The sequence below is a fragment of the Panthera pardus genome, unplaced genomic scaffold, assembly GCF_024362965.1.
Source record: "Panthera pardus isolate Hobbes unplaced genomic scaffold, ASM2436296v1 HiC_scaffold_7, whole genome shotgun sequence".
NCBI lineage: Eukaryota > Metazoa > Chordata > Mammalia > Carnivora > Felidae > Panthera > Panthera pardus.
In genome coordinates this window covers 27,447,859-27,474,113 of record NW_026527002.1, presented here as the reverse complement: position 1 = coordinate 27,474,113, position 26,255 = coordinate 27,447,859, and positions in this window count along the sequence as shown.

Sequence of the window (26,255 nt, the reverse complement as noted above, 5' to 3'; positions counted from 1 at the left end):
CTCAACTCTGTTCAAGAACTTCACATCCAACCTCCTTCCCTTTGCCTAAAGACAGCCAAGGCCTGGTCTCCTGGGAAAGCTTCCTGGTTTTCTGGAATTCTTCTGCAGAAGAATTATAAATTTCAGTTCTATTTCCCAATCAGTTTTCTAACTCTTTGGTTTTTATCTCTGGAGATTCCCTCACCTTTTGATGAATGCATTAAAAATTGTTTGTTATATTTTATCCTCATAGAAATGTATGCTGTAGTGAAGTTTTTCTGAGTATGGATACTGCATCATTGCCAGAAATACAAGTCCTGAAATTTTCATTTAAATTTCATCTTTTATTCAAGAGTTCCTTGAAGATAATATTTGATTTTCAAATAGTTGTTGAGTATTGCTGTTTGATTTTTGAGATTTATTGAAAGGTTATTCTAAAATATGACCTGTGTGTTTCCCCAATTGGGTAACTTATTGGGATTTCTTATGTGGCCTAGAATATCATCAATTTGGTCAACGTTTTAAGAAAAATGCAAAGGATTATATATATATATATATATATATATATATATATATATACACACACATATATATATATGTATATATATATATACACATACACACACACATATGTATATATATATATATACACACACATATATATGTGTATATATATATATACTTGAGTACTATATATTATACATATGTGTATATATATATATATATATACTTGAGTACTATATATTATATATATGTATATATATATACTTGAGTACTATATATTATATATATATATATACTTGAGTACTATATATACTCTAGATATATATATACATAAATTTATATATATATAAATACACACACACACATACATATGCATCTATTTTTTTTTTGAGAGAGAAGAGGGGAGAGGAGCAGAGGGGCAGAAAGAGATGGGGGGAGAGAAAGAGAGCAAGAGGGAGAATCTCAAGCAGGCCCCATGCTTAGTGGGGAGCCAGATGTGGGGCTTGATCCCACAACCCTGAGATCAGGACTGAAATCAAGAGTCAGATGCTCAACCTACTGAGTCACCCAGGTGCCCCAAGGATGAGATATTTTTAAGGGAAGAAATGTCAATTATCAATCTACTAGAATTTACTATTAAATCTATTAGGATGTTCTATGCTCTTATTTATTTTATAATTTATCATTTGCCAAAAATTGAAAGTGGTAAGAACAACATGTTTCAAATTGTACTATTTTACTTACTTTTCTTTTCTCTAGTAGTTTCTGCTCTGTATACGTCAATGCCACGTTATTTGCTGCTTAGATTTTGGTTCTATTATATGCTCAGTGCAGACAGTAATGTTCATCTTTCTTCCATTTACTGGTTTTGTTTGTGAATTATATTTCAGGGGACATTTGTAGTCACACTCCTAATAAATAATAGTTATTGTTTGTTGAAGATACCTTTGTTCATCCTTTTGTTGTTTACTTTTTTCTGCTATACTGTTTTGTGTATGGTACATATTTACATATTTGGGGTGACCAAATGCTAATCTTTTTTTAAATTCCAATATAGTTAACATACAATGTTAAATTATTTTGGGTGTACAAGAGAGTAATTCAACAATTCCATACATCATTCACTGCTCATTATGAGACTTTCAGCTATTTCTCCCATCCCCCCCCCCATGGTAACCATCAGTTTGTTCTCTATTAATCTTTATGCTTTATAAGAGAGTTAAACTTCTTTTTCCTTTGCATTTATGGTTGTGTATGAGATATTTAGTCATATAAACATCCCTGTGTTTCATGCTCTGTTTATTTTGTGCCTCCTTTCTGTTTCCTTTTACTTGTCCTTCTCTATCTAGATATTTTGTTTAATTTCTGTAGTGATTTAAGAGTCACGTTGTTTTTATGTTTCTACTGATCACTTACAAATTAACATTTAAAAAATGCAGTGGAAAATATCTATATTTAAATTTTTCTACATCAGTGCAGAAGTGCTATCCGTTGACTTCCTCCTATGAAAGACGAGAAATGTAGTGTGCTCTACTTCCTCTCCTCCTGCCACCAACCCCACCCACTGCTTAGTTTTAATAAAAAATAATCTGGATTCTTAGGTCCATTTTGGTATTAATACATGGTATGTATCTGAAAGAATTGTCCTTGTATACTAACATTAATTGTTACAGCCGTTTTTATAGCTCCTAGGTATCAAATAAAACAATCTTCAAATAGTTTCAATGCTTACTGACTGTTATTTTATACCATAACTTCCCCATTTTTGTGATCTCTATTTTAATTAATCTCTTTTTCAACTGCTAAATTTTTTTTCAGAAGTGAATGTGGGCAGTGTATTTTCTTAGAGTTTGCATGCAAGAAAAGAACTTTCTGTTGCCAAAACACATGACCAATGATCTGTCTGTGTTACAGGATGTTTCACTGGAAGCATTTTCCCTCGAGAAAGAAAAAAAAAAGGAAAAGAAAAAAAAAACTATGCCCCAATTTTTCCCCCTAAGGCACTTAATAATGCAGAGATAATTTTATTGCCTGATTTTTTTTCCTTTGGATCATTTAAAAAATATCTCAGGTCAGAGATCGAGTTGTCATCAGGGAAATAGGTTAGCATATCCCCACATAATTCAAGTAGGGCCTTTGCCTCTCTACCAATTCTTCCCTGTTGTCCTTGTCTACAAGAGAAGCAAGTCTCTACAGGACATGGTTTACCATCTGCCTAGCTGCCTATACCAGAGAGGAGACATGGAAGCACTGGGGACCACCATGTCAGGAGTCACTCTCCATGCTGTCAACTCTCTGCTTGGTGGAGGCTGAAACATAGTTACATGTTTAAAAAAGAGAGAAGCAATCCAAGTGCAGCACTCTTCATAGGCTACAAGTCTCATTTGCCTCCTTCATTCACCTCTTGATGTAGATATAAATATTATTTTTCATCCCCATCTTTCAATATTTATGTAAACTCATGAATCTGACTTTAGCTCTTTCATAAGAAGAAATGTATGGCTCAGCCTCTTAAGTCTTGGTACCACCAGCACAAAACAAAAACTTCTTGGCATGAAGACAGATCACATGTATCTGTGGAATATATACTGAGTGACTCTGTTTTGACTTTTCTTTTATGAAACTGAACTTGGTTTTCTATGCCATCTGCCTTTGTGAAGGATATTAAATGAAATCATCCTATGAAATTCATAAACATACTCACTGTCAGATATTGATGAGATAGTGTTAATTACTTTGCTCAGTAAGGCTGTCACCTGTAGATTCAGCCTTAACCTAGGTTTGAAAACATATCTTGTCCCGAAGTAGAGAAAACTTTAATTTTGTTCTGTCGATATATCCTAATCTCTAAAATTAGGTTATTGTCTTGTGACTTAGTTTCAGTAAGTGAATTCTGTTCTAGTAAGGCTATTTCTTCCCAGAAGTTCTTTGTTCTGCCTTGTCCTCATCAGTCTTCCTAAGTATTAGGAAGCTGTCTCTAAATTCCTGTTCTTATGATAGAATGATGGCTATCTGGATGAGACGGATTGGCCTCACATAGCTCTTCGCACTTACTGGTTCTCAGCCTACTGTTCTCCATGCATCTCTTGGCCATTGACTGTATCTCTCTTCAGAGCCTTCTCATTTCTTTCCCACTTCAGAGGCTTTCCAAAGTACTCCGCCATACCTCAGTGGGCCTATGCAACCCTATGAACCTGCATTCCTAAATCCAATCTATCCTACCATCCACCAAGCCCTTAGTTCTAACACAATATACTTATTTTTCACCAGAACTAAGGCAATTCTCAAGACTTTATCTGAAATTGCTTTTGAGTGACTAAAGTCTTTGGTGAAGGCAATAATATTTGCAGTGACTTAAGGAATGTGTCATAATGTATGAGGGGAGATTTTGAGGGCATATTTCCAGTCATCTGAAACTGAAATTTAGTTCATTCAAATTAAGATGATACCTCCTTCACACCACATAATTTTACCTCTTTTTTGCATGTAAATAACTCAAGGGTTTCTAGGCATGTTTTGCATTTTTTCTCTAATCATCTTCACAAAGGAAACCATGAATGGTTATTCCTCCACCACTGAGTAGTACAAAGAAAGAAATATACGAGTATCTTCATTTGTTTTGCATGCTTCTAAGTAAACTTTAACAGCATTTCTACATATATTTTCCAACAAGTAGAAATTCATTATTAAAATACTGGCAACTTAGGGGCGCCTGGGTGGCCCAGTCAGGTAAGCATCCGACTTTGGCTTAGGTCATGATCTTATGGTTTGTGAGTTTGAGCCCCATGTCAGGCTGTGTGCTGGCAGCTCAGAGTCTGGAGCCTGCTTCAGATTCTCTCTCTCTCTCTCTCTCTCTCTCTCTCTCTCTCTCTCTCTTTCTGCCCCTCCCCTGCTTGCACTCTGTCTCTCTCTCAAAAAGAAATAACAATTAAAAAAATTTTTAATAAAAATAAATAAATAAATAATAAAATACTGGCAACTTTTATTCTGCTTAAATCAAGAAATGGCTATTTTATCCCAAAAGGGATGAAAATTTTCAGAAATTCTGTTGGGATAATCCCCGTTGAAGTATGGATTGAAAATTTCTAATTTGAATCCAATTAATAAAAGAACAAAACAATCCAAACCTTTTAACAATTGTTTTTTTTTTCTGAGATAACCATTTTATCTTCTTGAATCTCTGCATGACTTGAGTTTCTATGATGACTTTGCACATAGTTATTTCTATTTATCAGTGAGCATTTATTGAGTGCCCATTATCAATCAGACCCTTTTCTAAGCATTTCATGTGTGCTACCTTGCTCCATTTCACATCAGACCTCTAATGCAAGGTCATCACCTTTCCATTGATGAGAAAACTGAGACCCAGACAGCTCCCCATTGCATCCCACTATCAAAGAACTTCTATCCAAACATTCTGGAGGGATAGGAGAAAAGAGAGCTAATTGTTAATATAAACATGTTACCTAGAGCATAGTGATTCTATAAAAAAAATGTTTATTATATTTAAACAAATACCACTGTCAGGCACCATCCTTTTTTAAAACAAATACCCACAATTTACAAATATCAACAACATGATGAGATAAGTACTATTCTTTTTTTTTTAATGATTATTTATTTTTGAGAGAGAAAGACAGAGAGACAGAGTGAAAGCAGGGGCAGGGCAGAGAGAGAGAGAGAGACAACAATCTAAAGGAGGCTCCAGGCTCTGAGCTGTCAGCACAGAGCCCAATGTGGGGCTTGAACCCACAAACTGGAAGATCATGACCTGAGCCAAAGTCCAAGTTCAGTACTATTCTTATCTCTGTTTTGCAAATGAGAAAACTGAGGCACAGAGAAATTATAATTGAGATACCTCAGTAAGTGGTGAATCAAAATTTTAGATCCTGGCAGGCAGGTTTCAGTGTCCATGTTCATAGTCATGACCATCATGCTAAAAAGCAAAATTAAAGGGTGCCTGGGTGGCTCAGTTGGTTGAGCATCTGACTTCAGCTCAGGTCATGATCTTGCAGTTGGTGAGTTCAAGGTACTCCCAACCCCTCACCTCTTACCTCTCCCACCTTCCACCCCCTGCTGAGCCCCACATTGTCTGGCTCTGTGCTGACAACTCAGAGCCTGGAGCCTACTTTGGTTTCTCCTTGTCCCTCTCGCTGCCCCTCTCCCACTCATACTCTGTTTCTCTCTCCTTCTCAAAAATAAATAAACATTAAAAACATTGAGAAAAAAAAAGCTAAAACAGCATAGGCAATCTGTACAGAGCAATAACCGATAGTGATATTTCCTTATAATGTTTTCCTTTCCACAGATTTGAGATTTTTGAATTTTGCATGCAACTCATCTCATTGAGAATAACAATGCATTATGTGCCTTTGCTCTGGGTTTTAGACAGTATAGTAAAGAATGAAAATCAGTGACTGACAAGGAAAGTCAAAATGAATGTTCAAGGGCTTTCTCTTTTGGGAAGGATCGTTCCTAGGAATTTGTTATTTATTTGGGGGATTATAATATTTGAGTGAAATATATTCATAGAATTATTAAATGTGAAATGCAAAAAAAAAAGAACTTTGAAATGTAAAAAAAAATTTAAAAGGCACTATCCAGAAGTATTTTTCCGCAGAATAATTTTAAATCACCTTAGCTTTAAACCTTCAGTTTATACAACCTAAGCGTTAAGGAAGAGTTGTTTATTTTTCAGTAAGTGAAATAAACTCCATCTCAAGTGATGTGCTACTAAAGGTGGCACGAGAAAACACATTTTAAAAAGTATTCTTTTCTTTTTACATTTTTGCAGCTCTCTGCTTGTCCTTGGGAATTTGTTTCTTTAAACCCTTTATCAGTCGGCGTCTGCCCCCTGTGGTAAGCTGAGGAGGCAGCAATAGCATGTACATGTTCCTGTATATTACAGAGTGTGTGTGACGAGGGCCCTGCACTTTGTACAAATTCAGCCCTATGGCCTTTTAAGGAGGTGTGACAGGGTCACTGGAGGCCTAAGAGAAGGGAAAATTGCACTCTGGATGCCCTGTGCTTCTAGGGGAGCTAGAATGTTGCAGGATCTGTTTTATTTCCTTGGTGCCTATGATGGCAACTGTGAAATCCTGGCCCAGGGAATAATCCCAGTGGAGTACCCGGCTTCTTGTTTCCCCAGGCGTCTGGGAGACGGGATGATGGCTCAGGCCTCTTGGATTCAAAGAGAAGTGATCTCGGTTAGCCTGAAGACCCCAATCAATCAATTTGCTAAATACCAATTTGTTAAAGAAAGGCTGTGCTCTGTGGAAAAATGTAAATCAAATTGGAGACTTTATGTATTTAATGTTCTACTTTATTTACAAATAGTTTAAAAATTATCCACAGAGAGGCGCCTGGGTGGCTCAGCCCATTAAGCATTTCATTCTTAGGTTTGGCCAGGTCATGATCTTGGGGTTTGTGAGTTCGAGCCCCACATTGGGCTCTGTGCTGACAGCTCAGAGCCTAGAGCCTGCTTCTGATTCTGTGTCTCCCTCTCTCTGCCCCTCCCCCGCTTGCACTCTCTCAAAAATAAATAAACATTAAAAAATTAATAAAAGATAAAATAAAATAATCCACAGAGAGATATATACCTAGGTAAAGAGCAAAATTATGCTAACATCAACTAGAATTTTTCTGTCCAAAATGCTAATATTCAGGCAGGGGAGGGGCAGAGAGAGGCAGAGAGAATCCCATCCTGTCAGCACAGAGCCAGATGCAGGGCTTGAACTCATGAACTGTGAAATCATGACCTGAGCCAAAAACAAGAGTCAGATGCTTTACCGAGTGAGCCATCCAGGTGCCCCACACGCTGAATACATTTGTAAGCAGCCTGGAGAGAATGAGGGGAAAAGAGGTGAAGAAGGAAGAATATATCAATTCTGACTCTCGGTGAACGGATGGCACTACTATTCAGATGTTTATAATTTATTTTTTTATTGAGACAACATTCTAGGTATGGTGCTGCAATACCATTGACTTGAACTCAGAAATGAGAATACCTGATTCTAGGGGAGACTGGGTGGCTCAGTCGGTTAAGCATCAGACTCTTGATTTCAGCTCAGGTCATGATCTCACAGTTTCTTGAGTTCAAAACCTGCGCCAGGCTCTGCACTGATAGTACAGAGTGTGCTTGGGATTCTCTCTCTCTCTCTCTCTCTCTCTCTCTCTCTCTCTCTATCCCCCTTCCTTTCTATCTGCCCTTCCCCTGCTCACGCTGTCTCTGTCTGTCCCAAAATAAATAAATAAACTTAAAAAAATTTTTTTAAGTTAAAACACCTCATTCTAATTAAGTGTAGTGGAAAGAAACAGGCCAGCTTGCAGCTTTGTGAAGCAATGGAAGGTAGTATAGCAGCCAATGCAGTTAAGGGTCCTGGAAGCACTCCCAGGTCTCCCACTCATCTGCTCCATGGCTTTGGTAATTTGCTTAACCTCTGTGAACAACAATTTCCATACCCACAAAATAGGGTTGATCGAGTTACTATGTTAGAAAACTTTGACAATCTTTAGCATCAGGTAGAGAAGCAATAAACACCAGAATGCTCCCAGGCACTGCCCTTCCCAAGAATTGTCCCACTGAAAGATACCTGGCAAGCGACAGGGAAATGTGACTTGGAGTCTTGTTTATAAGATGCCTGACATTTGAAATAAAAATTGACATTTCTGGGAGATCCAGGACCCTTCATTACTGGAGAGAACCAGCCTGGTAGGGGCCTCTGCTCTGCCTGTGAGGAACAGTTGGATAATTTCCTTTCCCATTCTACACCCACAGAATACTGATGGGGAGAAAAAAAAAACTAGAACACTTGATTCTTCTAGGGAAAAAAACCATAGACTATTATTTAAAGGCCATTAAAATCTTAAGAGCTATTCATATTTTAAGAGCAAAGTGGAGTTTGAGAACCATCCCTGAGATGGCAAATTTTAAGAAAGCAGCCACAAGTAGCAAGGTCCTACCCTACAAATGCTAATTTCACCCTTTCTCTCAGCCTATACCTAGAGTGTTAAATAGGGTGTCATAGGGCACTTGCAGAGCAATGTTCCTAGGGAGAAACAAATATAAGATCAGCTGTGTTTGGGGAATGTTTCAATATTATATTATTGGGGATGACAAAGATGAAAAAGACAAAAAAAACATGTGTATGTATATATTTACTGAATCTAAAAAAAGGGGAGAGAGGTGCGTGAGTGGCTCAGTGGGTTAAGGATGGAACTTTTGGTATCAGCTTAGGTCATGATCTTGGCTTCGTGGATTCAAGCCCCTCATCAGGATCTCTATTATCAGTGCAGAGCCTGCTTAAGATCCTCTGTCTTCCTCTCTCTCTCTGCCCCTCCTCCCCCCTCTCAAAAATAAATAAATAAATATTTTTTTAAAAAAGGGAATAGAGAACATGAAAAGAGAGAAAAAGAGACTTGGGGCTGAGAGAATTCCTGAACATTCCATTTCCAATGTATGAATGTGGGTGAAGTGTTCTCCACCCTACTCTGCTGAATCCTGCAACCCATTACCATGACCACAGTGGGAAAACAAGGTGTTCCCCCACTGTCAACAGCAGCCTATAAATGTTCCATGAATTAGCAATCCACAGAGCATAATTTGGAAAAGCTTCACAGTGTAAGTCATATAAATATAGCAACTAAGTGAACAATGAATAAGAAGATATAGGTATATAAACAAGTACTACTATCCAAGTTCTTCTGACAAATTTTCAATTCTTACATACCTTTATATTTGCCTATTGATAGAAGTCACTAGATCTTAATCCTGGCTGCACATAAAATAACCCAAGGAGCTTTAAGAAAACAAAAACAATATCTAGATCTCACACCCAGTGGCTGATAATAATGTTCTCGGAAGAGGCCCAAATGCTTATATAGTTAGAAGTACCCAGACAGTCAAGTGGAAAACTCAAGATGAATAGTCAAAAAATACCTCCTTCCCTCTTGGTTATAGCTCTTTGGTGTTCTTTCCATCCTCTTTCCTCTTCTTGCCCAATATTGCTGTTGACAAAATGTCACCATTTTCCTCTTTCACTAAGAACTGAATCAAATGAGCAAGAGTAATGGTGGCAACAGAAGCGGAAATAAGGAGAGATAGGAGGGACCTAACTGCTCTTATGGACTGATCTCCACCTGAGGGTGGAGGGTTCCAAGCCCTCAGGCAACTCCTCCCATGATTCCCACATGCAACTTCAGATTCTTGGTCAGTCCTGAGATTATTCAGGTGATGTATTTCTTAACCCTGAAATCTCTTGGAGAGAGTCTAACGTACACTTGTAGAGCCAGTGTCCATCAACTTGACCAACACTTGTCTCCTACACTCTCTTGTATAGGGTCCTACCATGACTGCTGGACTCAGGGATTGCAAACTCGAACAAGGATGCCAGAAAAAATTTACCAGAGCCTAGCCCAATTATCTCCCAAAATGCTCATTCCCACTCCCAGTCTTTCCTGTTCCTCTGCTTAATATTCTTGGTTTCCCTTTAGGACTTGAAGCATTTTCTGGACTCTAAGTAATGTGTCTAAATCCTGGGACTGTAGGTAATTTTTGTCAGGCCCTTCCTTTGTGTGTACCTTGTGATGTTGGACCTGAGTCAAGGCTTGGCTTTCTAGGGAAGACACATGCCAACCACCTGGGCTTCAACTTTCCAAATACAACATGAATCACACCTATCATGACCCACCCATAGGACTGTTAGCTTGGCATGCACACCTCCAGAGTTAGGAATGAGATAGATTCATCACCATCTGATTGCCCTCCGCTGAGCCAGCCTCAATAGCAAGATCAGTGTCCCCCAACCTGGTTCTGGCTCAGATTGCAGTTTCCAACAAGACCTTAGGAGGCTTAATGCCTATTAGGACACCTGCATCAAAGCGTATAACTCTAAACTCTATCACAAAAACATCCAGAGCAGGTGTGAGAAAAGCATTCTATAAAGTGTAATACTAAGCATATTATATATTAACAGCAATTAGCATAGAAGTTTACTTAATGTTTAATTTTTAAATGTTTATTTATTTTGAGAGAGAGAGAGAGATTGAGAGAGAGAGAGATTGAGAGCGAGTGAGCCATGTTCACAGGAGGGGCAGAGAGAGAGGAAAACAAAGAATTCCAAGCAGGCTCCCTGCTGTCAGCATAGAGCCTGACAAGGGACTTGAACTCACCCAACTGTGAGATCATGACCTGAGCAGAAATCAAGAGTCGATGCTTAATTCACCGAGCCACCCAGGCGCCCCAACAGCAATTAGCTTTGAATTTCCCTTAATAGAGTAGTCATGTCAGGTATATGATATATATTAAATAGGATCTATTGGTCTTCCTGAGATACTGATTACCATGACTGAGATTAGTTCTATGAATAAAATGCATTGAATTCTAAAGCATCTATTGGCATGCTTGACTCCCCAAATAGCTCATTAAACTATAAAACCAGTGACACTTGGTAGACGTAGGTAAAAGGTGCTTTTTTGGCAACATGTTTTCCAAAAGGTAGCTTAAAAAACAAGATTTGTCATCTTTTTTGTATTTTTTACTGTATCTAAAAGAATATATGCCAATCGAGATGAAAAGGGATAATTCAGTGTGGAGAATTGACTCAAAAAAGCCTTTATTGCTTTGTGTTTCTGGTGCTGTTTGCAAGAGACACAGCCCTAATGAAATCTGCCCAGAAGGGGCTCTGCCATATCACAGTTGTATATATTAGAGCACCAATACGCAGTTAGGTTAGAAAAGCAGAGCAAGTCTGTCCTTAGTTATAAAATCTGCTGCACTGCAACTAAGTAAAAAATCAGTGTGTCCTTTTCCCTTTAAATGCTGGGGTTGACTTCTCCTTACTGGATATGTGTGTTCCATATATTTTCCAGTAAGTTCTAATTTCCTCTGCACTGACCATTAGTTCCAATCAGCTTATAACTCTTCCCTTATATGAAATTCTTTAGCCCAAAAGGAAAACTCTAGGGTGCCAAAGTGATTGATGGTTTCTGTTAACATCATCTAAGGCAAATAAAAATTCTCTTTAAATGTTCACATTTCACTTGTAGTGGCCAAACTTGTGCCTTCATCCCATATTGTTCACAAGAATATTTGCATAAGCTTTGGACTTTCTCCCAAATCATATTTCTGGTTTTTAAAGCTAAAAGTGATGGGGATTAGTCTTCCACGTGAGCTCATGGGTGCAAGGGTCTGTTTCTCTGCCCTGTCTGCCCTCACAGCTCCCTGCCTCCCTCTACTTTTCAGACCCTCCTAACCTCTCAGCTCCAGCTTCTATTCTATGTTCAGTTTTGTGGACTTTGTTCTGGCAGTCATGGGCATGCTCTCTCCGAGCTCTCTCTGATTTGGATGTGGACACTATCTAGTTGAAAACATCAGACGGGTTGAAGGCTGGGTCCTCCTACTCCACCATCTTCCCAAACTCCCTGCTACCAATTTTGTGTTTCTGCCAAGGGACACTAAACTCAGTCACTACCAAGTGACTCATTCCCAACTTACCCAGCCTCTCAGCACATGTGATTAAATTCCTATCTCAGCAATATTTCAAATCATTGCACTTTGGGGCTAGTGTTAATTCACCAAAATGATGAATGTTCACTATTCCAAGGTGCAGGGTCTCCTTCAGTTCACAACATTTATGGGCTACACTCACATACCACATGCAATGACAGAGATGGTCCAACCCCAGAGCTATCCCCAATATCCAAAAGATGACCTAGAATTTTTTCTCTTTCTTTTCCACTTAAGAAATCACATTACTTGGAATGCCTGGGTGGCTCAGTTGGTTGAACATCTGACTCTTGACTTTGGCTCAGGTCATGATCTTAGGACCATTAGGATTGAGCCCCACGTTGAGCTCTGCACTGAATGTGGAACCTGATTTGGATTCTCTTTCTCTCTCCCTCTGCCCCTCTGCCCAGCTTGTTTTCTCTCTCTCTCTCTCTCTCTCTCTCTCTCTCTCTCACAAATAAAAAAAAAGAATAATTAAAATTTTAAAAAAAGAAACTGTTATAAATCAAATTAGTGACGATGCTATTATAAGTCTAACATGGAACACAGTATGTTTTGTCTTTAAAAAGGAAACTATATGATATCACTGACTTGGAAATATTAAGGAACTTGCAACATACTTCACAATGAATCTCAACACATCAATGTGTTACAAGAGCATATTTGAAAAGTATTGGTCCATAGGTTTCATTGCAGGGCAATGGGATTATTATGGCACTTCATATACATTGCTTCATTCAGTTCTCACAATATTCCTGTAAAGTGGGAGATGCACAGATAACTTCCTTCATACTAAAAGCCCAGTAAGCAGTTCTGTGTTGCACAAGGGGACATTTAAGCATTTGCTGCATTGAATGGAGGGAAGGAAGGAGTAGAAAGGGGGGTTTGGAGGGATGCCTTTATGATTAACTTTGCAAGGCTCACATTCAAAAGAGTTTATTCTTAACTTCTTCACCTGCAATTAGGAAATCATGTTGTTATACCAGTATTTTAGAGTCTGTTCTACAAATTCATTTTTCCCTTGTAATGCTTTATAGAAAATAAAAAAGGTGCTGAATTCAAATAAGTTCTAGGAAACACTGCATATTATGTCTGTTTTGTGGAATCACAATGCCCTTTTTTTTTTTTTTTTAATTTTTTTTTCAACGTTTTTTATTTATTTTTGGGACAGAGAGAGACAGAGCATGAACAGGGGAGGGGCAGAAAGAGAGGGAGACACAGAATCGGAAACAGGCTCCAGGCTCTGAGCCATCAGCCCAGAGCCTGACGCGGGGCTCGAACTCACGGACCGCGAGAACGTGACCTGGCTGAAGTCCGACGCTTAACCGACTGCGCCACCCAGGCGCCCCCACAATGCCCTTTTGTATAGTAAAGGTGCTGAAAATTCCTTCAGGAAAGAATCATGTTTAGTTTTGCTTCGCATGTATTATTTTTTTTTAATTTTTTAACAGTTATTTATTTTTTGAGAGACAGAGTATGAGTGGTAGAGTGGCAGAGAGAGAGAGAGGGAGTCTCAGATTTGGAAGCAAGCTCCAGGCTCTAAGCTGTCAGCACCAAGCCCCACGCAGGGCTGGAACTCAGGAATGTGAGATCATGACCTGAGCCGAAGTTGGACACTTAACCAACTGAGCTACCCAAGCACCCTGCTTCATATGTATTATTAACATTTATCTGACCATAACAAACTTTTCTCTTATATTTCCTTTTAACATGACATGTAATTCAGTTTTGAGAAACACATTTTGAGAATTGCTTTGTGAAGTGTTAACTGTCTCATGGTTCAATAATAAAGTGCCTTCTGGATGCTTTTTACTCATTTTTATTTGATAGAAAAAAATGGGCAATAATCTTATGAAAATCCCTTATAAAGGCCTCTTCTTGAAACTGACAGAACCAAAAGAAACAAAAATGAGAAAAAAATGTTTATCAGTTCTGAAACTAGTAAATACTGCCAAGGATGTAACACAAATCTTTGGCAGGAATGACTACCAAATACAGTAAATTTGAATCAGTGTGAAGAAAAACATCGAAGGTTGATGTGCAACTTCCCTTCCTGAAAATGTGCAGTTTTCAGAGAAGTAACTAAGGCAAATTCTGCCAATTCCCACTAATGGTGAATAAATGTAGAACAGGACTAGAAGCACAAGAGGCTTTGGGAGAAAGACTTCTGCCCTAATCTGTCCCTGCCCCCAGGCTAATGCGGGGGTGGTGGGTGGTGGAGGAAAGAATGAGCAGCTACTCTGGTATGGTTATTTGTTTAATGGTGCCATTTACTTAAAAGTAACATTATTTTCTCCAACCTGGCTGCTGGTAAGGGATCCTGGTAATCTGAAGACTCTAGAAGTAAGGGTGAGCAATTTTTACAGATACAAAGGTGCTTATGAAAGAAACAGGAAGTAAAAAAAAACAAAACAAAAAAAAACAAAAAACAAAAAACACTTGGCCTTACCAAACTACAAGGTCTTAGGCCCTAAGGTTTTTCTCTAACCTGACTTCCCATCTTCTGTCTTAGCCTGCTTGGGCTACTTAAGAAATAGCATAGACTGAGTGGCTTAAACAAGACATTTATTTTTTTTCTCACACTCTTGAAAACAGAAGACCAAGTTCAGGGTGCCAGCACAGCAACATCTTGAAGGCTCTCTTGTTGGCTTGTAGAGGGCTTCCTTCTCACTGTGAGCTCACATGGCCTTACCTAAATGAATACACTTTCTCATCCTCTTCTTAAAAGGGCACTTTCAAGGACTTTCTATCATGAAAGTCCTACTCTTATGACCATATCTAAACTTAATCACCTCCCAAAGGCCCTACCTCAAAAACCATCACATTAGGGTATCAATATATGAATTTGGGGGACATAACTATTCAGTCTATAATACCTGCCTAGCTAAAGTAGGTGAATAATACAGAATCAAAGGGGTCCTCCTTTACACCCTCAGTTCAGGACACATATACAACTCCCTACTTACCTCCTCAAATGTCTCATCTCCCCCACCCTGCCCACCTCTTCCACCGCACCCCTACCTGTCCATACACACTGGAATTCACCCCACACACTAGAAGAGAAATCCCAGTGCATTTTCCCCAACACATACAGAGAGTAATGCATACAGAAATGAAGTTTCCCACGGCCACAGCTCTTTTACTACCTGTCTCAGGTGTAGCATAACTGAATTTGTCTTTAAATTTTAAAGATGAATTAAAATGGGAGTCAGATAAGCAGAAAGGGAAACCATGAAAAATCTACCTAAGCTCTTTTGGGAACAATAGCAGTCTTGCCTTTGTTACTTTACACGAAGATAAGTAAAAGCAAAAAATTTGTTTAAAAATATGATAGAATCATACGGCATTTTTTGTGACTGGCTTATTCTAGAGATCTGCTGTTCAACACTGTGCCTATGGATAACAATTCTGTACTGCACACTTAATGGGGGGGAGGGGAAGGGAAAAAAAAGTTACAGAAGGAGAGAGCCAAACCATAAGAGACTCTTAAAATCTGAGAACAAACTGAGGGTTTGATGGGGGGTGGGAGGGAGGGGAGGGTGGGTGAGAGGTATTGAGGAGCACTGGGTGTTGTATGGAAACCAATTTGACAATAAATTTCATATTTAAAAAAAAAGTCTATTAAGAGGGTGGATCTCGTGTTGTGCTCTTAACAAAATAATTTTTTAATTGGTTAAATAAAAGAAATGAATCAAGCATTTATCCTTACTTTCCTGTTATCTATACCATTGAGCAATCAAGTAGCTTAGGAAAAATATCTTGTAAAATTGTTCCAGTTATTGAATGAAAACAAAATGAGAGAATGTGAGTGTTAACATTTTAGAACTCCCAATGTTTTAATGGACGTAGGTGTTGAGCATCAGTGGATGCTAACATTAAAAAAAAAAAAAAAAAAAAAGTGAAAAGCCGACATTATGTACTTCCTAATGAAAGAATGCATCCCGGCTACAATCAAACCAGAGTCTAATCAAGCATCTGGATCCAGTTACCAATTAATAGGAAATGCAGAAGAAAAAAAAAAAAACCTACTAAACTGTAAAAAACTCTGTCAGTCCAATTCCCCTGGTTCTTCAAGATATTTATTAGAATGGAAAGAAAGAAAGGAGAAAGAATGTGTAGATTAAAAGACAATAGTAAAATAAAGTTTTTGAAAGTGGGCGTGTACTCTTGGGTGATAAAATCATAAGGAAAAACAAAGAAGTAATTATGCTAAAAGTCAGGAGAGTGGGTACTTTTGGAGGGAGAAGAGCCATGATTAAGATGAGAAAATAAGATAAGTAAATCCTAGGTATACAAAGTACAGCATGGTGACCATAGTTAATAATACTCCATTATATATTTGAAAGTTGCTAAAAGAGCAGATCTTAAAAGTTCTCATCACAAGAGAAAAGAAAATTGCAAGTATGTGTGGTGATGGATGTTAATTAAACTTATTATGATAATCATTTTGCAATTGTACATGTATCAGATCATTAAGTTGTACATACAAAACTGATGCAATATTATATGTCAGTTATATATCAATAAAAAAATAAATAAATAAATAAGTAAAATTCAACAAAAACTACAAAAAAGAGATAGAAAATGGAGGGCCTTATGGGATGACTGCTAAAGTTCTATTCTTGAGCTAAGTGATGGTAATAAGATTATTCACTTTATTTCAGTTACATAAGATAAATAAGTTCTTAAGATATATATAGCAAGGTACCTACAATTAACAGTGCTGTATTGTATGCTCAAAACTTGCTAAGATGATAGATCTTATGTTAAGTATTCTAATCACAATAATAAATAAATTAATCACAAAAATAAATAAATTAAATAAATAAGCTAATAACAATAATAAAGTGGTAAGAAGGGAACTTTGAGAGGCAATCGATGTGCTTACAGCCTTGGTGGCAATGGTCTCATGGGCATATACTTATTCACAAACTGATTCAGTTGTACACATTACTTGTATACAGCTTTTTTACATGTCAATAATACATCAATAGTGTGGTTTTTAAAAAATTATTCATTTTATAATAATTTAGTAATCTCAAACTCTTTTATTGTTTTAAAATAAAAAGTTAAAAAATATGGCAGAAAGCAAAGTATGCAAAATGTAGATTAAGCATATTGGTTGCAAAAAAAGGTACTCCAAGAAAGAAAATTTTAAAGAGGATTTAAATGTCAAGATAATTATAACTATATAAAATAATATAAACTATTATCTACAGGTGATTCCCCTTCTTTTCAAGTTCCCAAGGAAGTTATTAAGTTTATGTAGTCAACTTTATGATTAGAAGTGTGAAAATATGTTTGAAAGACCTTTTTTCCTGGAAAAGCATAAATGAACTACATCCCCTCAAAACATATCAATGGTAAAATAAAGCACTGACAAAGCTACTATGCAACAACAAAGTATGTATTACAGGATAATTCTTTCAGATTTCAAGGAAGAATATTTCTATGAGTATGGACATGGAAGGAAAGGTTCAGTTTACACAAAGTTAATGTAATCCTGAAACAAAACCTAACCAAAACATCATACAAAAAAATGAAATCACAGACTCTTCCTTTATAAATTTAACAGCTAAAATTGCTGATACAATGTTAACATTTGTAATCTATTGACATATTGAAATTCTATTATATGACCAACTGATAGCCATTTCCAGAATGTAAGAATAGTTTAATAATAGAAGTTTTGTTAGTATCATTTCTCTCAAAATTGGATGAAGGGAAAAATACTCTGTAATCATCATAGGTGCCAAAAGTCATCAAACATCTATTCTACATTTTATTTAACTTCTTAATAAATGACAACATGGCTAAAAAAAAAAAGCCCTCAGTAATAGCCAGAAATTTTTACTCTCAACCTACTATTCATACTGTTCTATCTCAAGGAGGCTCCACACTGTCAGTGCACAGCCTTATGCAGAGCTCTAACTCATGAACCGTGAGATCATGACCTGAGCCCAATCAAGAGCCACCCAGGCACCCCAGGCTCAAAATTTATCAATTGCAGAAAAAATAGTTTTGTACATGAAGAAAACAAGAACATTGATTCAAAATAACTGAAAATAAGACAATTCCACAAAGGCATTCATTTTCAAAATTAATATTTTATCTTTCAGCAAATTAACTACTTAAACATATTCCATTGACAATAGCAATTGTTAGGCAATAGTCTTACAGACATCAAAATATAAATAGTAAGAAATGGGAATACATGGACTTTTTCCAACTTTTTTTTTTTTAGTTTTCTATACATCTCTATTTTTTTGTTTATTTATTTATTTGAGAGAGAAAAGGTGTGTGCATGCATGCACACAAAAAAGAGGGGCAGTGAGGGAGAGCACAGGGGAGGGGCAGAGAGAGAAGGACAGAGGGCAGGGGAGGGGCAATGAAAGAGAGAGAGAGAGGGAGGGAGAATCCCAGGCAGGCTCCACACTGTCAGCACAGAGCCTGCTGTGGGGCTCCATTCCAGGAACCATGAGATCATGACCTGAGCCGAGATCAACAGTCAGGAGCTTAACTGTCTTAGCCACCTAAGTGCCTCATCCTTTAAAAAGAAGAACTATCAATTTTATTGTCAACATCTAAAGACCTATTTCTTTAAAAATTGAAAAATAAAATCCATCAATAAATTTTATGATTATGTTTTAATAGATGATAGAATTTAAGACTCACCTCAGGGAAATATTGCTTTAGTTATTTTCATTTTATTTATTGTTTATTACTATTTTATTTTTTTATTTTTTTAGTACTAGGAGAGTCTTTAGATTATGTCTACCTCAAGCCCTCATTTTCAAATGGGAAATTAGAGCCTCCTCATAAAGGGTTTGTTTAAGATTTCTAGTCAATGACAAACCCAGGACTTCTGATTTTGAGTACATATTACCTTTACTTTTACCTTGATTCCTCTTATCTCCCTCACTCTCCATTATACCAAATGCCTAAGTTTTAGCCTTTCATGGTCTTTGTTTCATCTGACTTAGATTTAGAGTGTTAATAAAACACTTTTTTTGACTCTCTGTTCAACTCTCTGTTCAACTCTGTTTGGAGTAAAAATTTGTCAGTGGAGATTTGGGGATTCAGTCAAGCCTGACACTGAAAATTCCTGTGTGTATCTCCTCTCATCTGATACTGACTGTTCTGCCACAGCCACAACAATGCATATTTTCTGCTAAGATGATAAAACTAAAAATGGGCAAATATTCCTCTTTCCAGGGACTCCTTTGGCCCCTTCTTATCCATCTAAGAACAGAACAGATAAAGGGGACATATCCATTTACAAAAATACACGTCCTTCTTGCCCATTCCAGAAACTCTTTAAAAAGAAGTAAAGGTTTTGTGGCCAGCTGTTAGATATTGCTTTATTCATCAAATGGTTATACTAGTTTATAATCATGTTTCCATGATCCCATTCCACAAACTTGACTCAAAAACAGTTCCCTCTTTTAAATCTAGTCATAAATCCTCATTTAGCCAAACATAACCCCCATGGTCAACTTTAATTATCGATACAACAGTGGAATAAATTAAAAGTACAAATAATTAGCCCCAGGACAGTAGGTAAAGCACAGAAGTGCAAGCAGTGAAGTTTAGACAAGGAAAGGGAGAGTAGTTGGAGGTTTACTCTTCAAGAAGCAGAGGCAGAAGAGGAGAGAGGCTGAGGGTAGAACTCTAGCAATTTTGACTGACCTTAGAGCACCGAACTGCCCTGAGCTACCATGGTTAGGGTGCCTGCCACACATCCCCACATGCTTGTGCACTGTGATTATCTATAAAAACAAAAAAGAAGGGGTGCCTGGATGGCTCAGTTGGTTAAACGTCCATCTTCAGCTCAAGTCATAATCTCTCAGTTCATGAGTTCGAGTCCTGCTTTAGGCTCTGTGCTGACAGCTTAGAGCCTGGAGCCTGCTTTGGATTCTCTCTCTCTCTTTCTCCCTCTCTCTCTCTCTCTCTCTCTCTCTCTGCCTTGCCCCTCCATTGAACCACACTCAGACCAACATCTCCAATGACCTCCAAATTACTAAATCTAATTCTACCTAGTCTTAATTTTCATTTTATTTGATCCACTACAAAGAATCCTTTAAAATGGTTCTTTACATGGCTTTCAAGACATGTTCCAGATTTTCTTCCTCCGCACCCCTCCCGCCCCCACTGGTTATTCCTCCTCCATTTTCTTTTCATCCCTTCCTCTCCTCCCAGATCCTTTAATGCCCAAACATCTGACACTGAGTCTTTTAGCCCCACTTCTAAGTACCTTAACTGCTTTGGTGATTTTATCCTGATTCATGGTTTTCAATATCACCCTGTCATGGAGAGCACTTTATATCTGCAGCTCACAATCTTCCTGAACTACATATTCATACATCTAGGGTCCTTATGTGACATTTACAATTTAGATTAACATATCCAAAACAGAGCTTTCTTCTTTCCCAAATGCTGCACCTTTTCCCCATCCCTGGTAATGCAATTACCATCCATTCAGGTGTTCTGATCAAAACCTTGGACTTGCCTTGATTCCTCTTTTTCCGCATACCTTACATCTGTTCTCTTAACAAATTCTGATGACTCATTCTAAAAATTATATATAGGATCTAACCTCTCCCTAACACCCTCAATATCATCACCCTGAACTATGTTACTAGCTCCTCTCACCTGGATTATTACAACACCCTCTGAACTGGTTTTCTTGCTTTCACCCTTAACCCACTCCAGCCTGTCAATAAGGCAGCCAGAGTGATCATTTAAAAATGTCACTCATAGCCAATTACTCTTCTGCTTAAAACCTGCCTGTAAAATAAATATGCATTTGAAACCCTGCATGTAGGGGCACCTGGGTGGCTCAGTTCGTTAAGCGTCCAACTTCAGCTCAGGTCATGATCTCATAGTCCATGGGTTCGAGCCCCACATCGGGCTCTGTGCTGACAGCTCAGAGCCTGGAGCTTGTTTCAGATTCTGTGTCTCCCTCTCTCTCTGCCCCTCCCCCACTTGTGCTCTGTCTCCCTCTGTCTCAAAAATAAATAAACATTAAAAAAAAATTAAAAAAAAAAGAAACCCTGCATGTAAAATAAATAACTCCCACGTTAGAGCAAAAGCCAAATTCTTAAAATTGCCTACAAAGTCCTACACATCTGGCCCCACCATTGTCTCTCTGACCTCCTGGTGTCCTGCTCTCCCCCTTGATCCTTCTGCTTTTGCCACAATGGATCCACTAGTATTCCTAGAAGAAATGAGAAACTCTTTTGTCTCAGGGCCCTTGCACTGGCTATTCTCACAGCCTACATCCAACCTGTTAACAAATCCTGGTGGCTCTATCTTCAAATTAATTCTAGAATTTCATCTCTTCTTAACAACAACAAAAAAATGTTCTCACATTTCCACCCCCAATATCTATAGGGCTCACTCTACTCAGACATCACCTTGCCAATGAGGCCTACCCTCACTGCAACCCCTAACCCTCTGGGTATTCCCAAACCCCCTTATGTTGCTTTATTTTTTCTTGGTTATACTTACAATCTTCTTACATACCTTGCAGCTTAATTGTTTATTATGTTTTATTGTTTCTCTCTCTCTCTCTCTCTCTCTCTCTCTCTCTCCTTACCAGAATAGAAGTTCTGTAAGAGCAGGAATATTTGCTGTCTTTTTCACTGTTTTATTCCCACTATCTAAAAGTACATTAAAACATAATAAATCAATAAATCATTACATGAGTGAATGAATAAATGAATCTAATTGAGTAACTCATTACCACAATGGGATTTACAACAAGAATATTTTGCTTCCAGAGTAAGCTTGGTGTTACTATCAAAAACAATGACATCTTACATTTGCTTAGCACCTTACTCACTGTTACTCACCTCAACTCAGAGTTGCAAAATGATTTTCTAGAGAAACAGGTTTCCAATTTAAAGCTTAGATAATCAACAAGATATTTCCAAATAGTTGAATCTTTGTTAAAACTCAGCCTTGGTTTGTGATATCCCAGTATTTAAGCATGTGAATTTTCCACCTGCTTGCCTCATATCCTTAGATTATTAACTGACCCACTCTTTCCTTTTGCTTGTCACAGTATATTTTGAATTTATCTAATAAAACATGTAGCTCAAGATATAATTTAGTCTGTAAACCCATTTGTTCTGTGACCTCTTTCTTGTACAGATAACTTGCCTGGTAGTGCACTTGAAGTTCTAAGTATAAATAACACCAAGGTCATTTCCCACACAACATTGGAAGTATTTAGATCATCTTCTGACTGTAGGTGGACATGTTGCAATTACATTTCAGTATTAATAACATATCAATTTGTGATAAAGGATGATAATGCTTTCTAATCTGTAGAGTATACAAATCTGCTTTTGAAGATATCAAATTGGAGAAATGAGACCAGATTATATAAAGAACGGGTCTGTGCTTTGAGAAATTTAGAAATATGATCGTGTCAATTTTTAGAACACCTGTCTTTAAGCACAAAACATCACTGATGCATGGGTGGGTTTTTCCCCTACCTCTTCTAGATGTTAAAATACAATGGATTTCAAAAAACAATAACTGATGAAATATTACCAATATTTTTTAAATTCTACCTAATATCAAACCAACAGATCAATTCTATGTAGATTTCCAACTGCAACTTCCTGGGAAACCATGATGGAAGCAGTATTTTAAGCTGACACAGTAGGACTTGATATTTCTACAAATGCAGAAAACTGGTAATGTGACTATTACCAGTACTCTGCATTGGTGGTACTAAGACTCATCTTCCTTTTTTCCTAGAACCATTGTAGCCCAGGATCACCTAAAATTCTTTGCAAAGTGAGTCAGGCTAAGACAGGGTGAGAATGTGGTCCACTTCATGAAAGAAAAAGACCCACTGCTAAAGCAGAAGACTGTAGACCATGTAAATAAACCTGCCTCTGGCCAGGCTGCATCTGGTTAGGCTCTCTCACTCTCTCTCTGTCCCTCTCAATCTCTCTCTCTCACTCTCAGTCTTTCTCATTGCCTTTATACCACCACCATCACTCAGACACATTTCTGATTGCGATTTGTAGAATCTCAGTTTTGTGGATTCTTACAGATCTTGTGTTCACCAGACCTTTGTGTTAAGGGAGCATCTACATGTACTTGGTTAGAGAACTGAGGATTATTACAGCCTAATATAAATCTTAGAACATATGACATGTAACTGAAAAAAATAACGAGATAATTTTTCACTATCTATACCGTCTTTATCTCCAAGCATAGTGAAAGTCTCCATTACTGTAAATTACTACACTGTTTCACTTACAAAACTGAAAAAAAGTTTAAAAAAGCAAGAGTGTTTCCCATGAGCCTAGCAAAATGCTTCTCAGTCCTCAATCTATATTTTACCACCACATAAAAGACTGAAATATCAGTAAGTGAAGAAATCAAGTGCTAACCAAAAAGCGACTGAGGAAGAGAGCTGTTTCCCGCTCTAGTTCCAGACTGCTTGCATCACAGAATCAGGCCATTTCCCCTTGCTGCTGGAAACGTCTCTGCTTCCTGCATGCCCTCCTGTGGTGGGCTCTGTGCCCCTGTAGTAGATAGACAGACCTTTAGCGTAGTGCTAACTGACCAAGGTGTCCCAAAGGCACTGAATGGATAATTAATGTCATGAGGATGTTGTTTAGGGAGGAATAATTCAAAAGCACACCACCAGCATGGTCTTTTTAATTTGGAAAGAGCCAAGTTTTAAGACAATGTTTTCACTACAAAGCTATATCCCTATCTGGCACACACATCAACATAAATCACAGCACAGATTACAGAATTTTATGTTTTAAAAAATAAGAAATAACAAAGAGAATTAACTAAAGAAATGGGTCAAAGTGGTCAGAATTTTACAAACTTTCAGTTATAAAATAAGTAAATCCTGGGGATATAACGCACAGCATGGTGACTATAGTTAACACTATTATATTGCATGTTTGAAAGTCCCTAGAAGGGAGTAGTAGACTTTAAAAGTCCTCAATGAAGAAAAAAATTCTGTAACTATGTGTGCTGAGGGATGTTAACTACCTTATCGTGATAATCATTTAGCAATATTCACACATATCAAATCATTATATGATACACCTAAAACTTATACAATGATATGTCAATGACATTTCAATATTTTAAAAAGCTAGAGAAAAAAATCAAAATATCAAATTTCAAAAGACCTTTCTCATCCTAAAACAAGAATAATTTTAAATTTTTATAGATTACTGTATATATTATTTTAAAATTTCTGAACATGAAAATACATTATAAAATCAAAAGGCAATTAATAAATTGGAAAAATTATGTCAGCATAGATGAGTAAAAGGGTTAATGTTACCTAATGTATAAGGATGTTTTATAAATCAATATGAATAACCTGGTAGAAAAATAGGTAAAGGACATGAACAGGAATTTTACCAAAGAAGTACTGAAGACCATGAATAACACTTAAGTGTTCAATAAGCATATGAAAGCTCAAACTCATTAGCATTGTGAAGAATGAAAATTAAAACCAATGGTGCAATGGTTTTTTTTTGATAGCCTAGGTTATGGTGTGGCACTATAATAATCCCCAAATCTCCATAATTTAGCAAAAGAAAGCTGGTTTCTCATTCATGCAACAAATTTATCACAGATTAGAGGGGAGCTCTGTTTCATATAGTTACTTAGAGATCTACACTGAAGAAGGTCCCACTAACTCACAGCTCTTCAATCTGAAACCCGTGCCCTTCTTAGCCAATGAAGTATGAGAAGAGATATGAGAATCACACATAATCTTTTCTCTGGCTTAGCCTAGAAGTAACACATGCCGCTTCTGTTCACAATTTCCTTGGCTGATACTTATCACATGCCTTTCCAATTTTAGCATTGTTCTCTGCCAACCTTTCAAACCGGCAAAGATTTAAAAAAAAAAAAGGATGGACGGATGGATGGACAGAAGGAAGGAAGGAAGGAAGGAAGGAAGGAAGGAAGGAAGGACCTGTGTTGATCAAGATATTTATCAAAAAAAAAGCCATGCAAGTAAAGGAAAGACACATGAAACTGTATGACACATTTGGAATTCTGCAAGGTATTTGCCTGGGAGAGAAATGAAGATAAGAAATAGATTGGGAGGCAAAGAACAGCCACCTGATAAAGGTCCTTAAAGGCTCCACTCTGGAGATAATGGGTATTACTGATAAATTTTAAGCAGAAGAATGGTATGATCAAATGTGCATTTTTTAAAATTGCTTTGGCTTCTATAAAAAGTGGAAGCAGAAAAACTGGGAACTGAGAGATCAAGGAAGGCACTGTTGCAGGTAGTAATAAAAGTATAAATTAAAAATTATGACTATCTACCACCTAACAAATTTGGGTATGTCTATTATGTTAAATCAGGAGGGGGGATCACATTTCCATGTCAGTTTCATACAAAAACTGAGCATTAAAAACCAACTTCATCAACCAAACTATAAGATTTAAAGTTAATATTGCAGCTGGTACAAGAAGTTGCAAAACCCTTTTCCCGACTGTTCACAGCACTGGGATCTTATCCTTGTGTGTGACATTTTTTGGATACTGTGCCCTCCTTCCAGTTACTGTAATGAGATGGGTTCTAATAAGCTGCAGCCCCCAGTAAGCCATCTATCTTCAACAGCATGCCTCTCCCTTTCCAAAATCCATAGAATACATGCAAACCTTTATTTGATTTCAGAAGGAAAGGAGGGTTCTCAGTGTCACATTCTTACTGTAATCCTCATTTTTTTTCTATATGGCTTGTTCTTTCTTTCTCTCTATAGAGTTATTGCAAAGCCCCTTTGATACCCTTTGCCTTTCCTCCTCTATCATTCCACCAACTGATTTAATATCTCACTTGGAAGAGAGTAGATTGTAGCAGTTAAGAGCACAGACTGAACCAGACTGCTTGAATTCAAACACTAGTGCCACCATCTAATTACTCCATGACCTTCATCCACTTACTTAGCCTCTCCATATCTCAGCTTCTTCTAAAATGAGCATAATAATACCCATCTGTGGAAAAAGTTGCAAAAATGGCTCCAGTTCTTTACTGGATCCATATACTTGGCATTTGACTTCGCAACTGTTCTTATAAAGAAGCAGATTCTATTCCCCATCTCTTGAACTTGGACTAATGTCTCGACCTACCTTGTCCATTTGAATATATAGGAAGTGATAGTGTGCAGTCTGAGCTTGGATTTCAAAAGTTCCACTTTTCTTTCTTGGAATCTTGCTGTAGCTATGAGAATAAATCCTAGGCTGACCTTTTGAA